We start from the raw sequence: 1,763 nt of genomic DNA, 5'->3' as shown, positions 1-1,763 counted from the left end.
GGGGAAAAAAAGAACCAAATCTAATCAATATAACAGAACTAAATAGCCTTTCCTCCAAAGAAGCAATTCAGATGTCCAAAAGGTAAGTGAGCCATCAGGGAATGCAAATTAAAACTGCTTTGAGATACCACCTTAGCCAGGCAAAATGGCTATCATCAAACAAACAAACAAAAACAAAAAACCACAAAACAAACACAAAACAAGCAACCCCCTCCTCAAATAACCAGTTCTATGGAGTGTGTTAGGAACCATCATACTGTTAGAAAATAAGCTGTTACAGATACTGTTGAAATAAAAACAATACTACAAATGAAACTACCATGTGACTCAGATATATACACAGTCATGGGTATAAACTTGAAAGACTTTAAGTCACACAGCACAGAAATAGATGGATATCTACTCCCCCCCAAATTATCACCAAAAAATAGAACCAGATTAGTGCCTATCGACATATGAATACACAAAGAAAATTATATAAATGTACATCATGGGATTTTTATGTAGTCATGAAGAACAGTGAAATCATGCTGTTTTCCTTGACCAGAAAATATTTTGTTAAGTGAAAGGAGCCAAACTCAGACAGGAAAATTCCACATTTTCTCTTTATATGTAGAACTCAGACTTAAGGTGGGGTTTGTGTGTGTGTGTGTGTATTTATATACATGTGCATAGGTCATGAAACTAGAAAGGAGATTATGAGAAAGGAGAGAGAGCTTAAGGGAGAGAGAAGGGAGAGGGTGATAGAATCAGAAAAGAGGAGAAGAAAAAGGAGAGGGTACCATAGCAGGGAAGGATGGTAAACCCAGCACAGTAGCACATGTCTGAAAGTGCTGTAACAACCCCATGTCTGCATGGTATGGATAACCCAAAATGTGTCTTAAGGTTTAAAAATTGGAAAACACAGTACTAAAATAAAATAAAAACTCCAGGAAACAAAGATGTTATTTTTTTTAAAAAATTATTTATCTGTTATCTCTTGAAATCTATTGTCTTTCTTTTTTCATAAGATACCCTCACTATTCATAGCACTGCCAATACAAAGGTTCCAATAAATGTTTGTTAAATGACTAAAGAAAAGCATATGAAAAGAAATGGCAATTGAATGAACTTTCAGGCCTCTAATGTTATTCTCTCCTGAAATGACAATAAATATAAAGTAAAATCACTATCTTCAAAAGGAAGATCTATAATAAAGAACAAGAGAAAAGATGGTCCACAGTAGTTGTAAATGTCACTTCCATTTCCTCAGAGGAAGGGATGAGTTGAGAGCCATACCAAAGCCATACAAATACGTGACTTGGGTTGAGACCACAACATTTCTTTCTATAGAAAGCTTTTAGCCTCCATACAATTTGGTCTAGGCTAGAATGTTTCACCCAGAGACTTCCTGCTCAATAAGCTCACGTTTTTAGTTATTTCTGAACACTTACTAGCTGGATCAGCTCAGCTGTTCAGGCTCAAACTCCTCTCCAAGCTGACTGATTCAATCTGTCTTCTCTTGGCTTCCCACTGAATTGCTCTGCTTGGCCTTAAACTAACTCTGGCCATTTGTTCTAATCTTTGGGCTCCTTTTTATTCTCTGATTATTATTCTCAACTGCCTGTGCTGACAGGCATTGCATGATCTGCACAAACTGAACTGTACTCACGAATTCAACCAATCTCACCAGCACTGCATGAGCTCCACTGACTCAATTTGCTCAAGAGAACTCCACGGCATTGCCTAAACTCAACGCAACTGCACTCACTGAATTGCCCTCC

This window comes from Grammomys surdaster, unplaced genomic scaffold (assembly GCF_004785775.1).
Source record: "Grammomys surdaster isolate TR1022 unplaced genomic scaffold, NIH_TR_1.0 63, whole genome shotgun sequence".
In the NCBI taxonomy this organism is placed as follows: Eukaryota; Metazoa; Chordata; class Mammalia; order Rodentia; family Muridae; genus Grammomys; species Grammomys surdaster.
The sequence above is the reverse complement of the archived record's forward strand: the minus strand, read 5'-3'. Positions refer to the sequence as shown.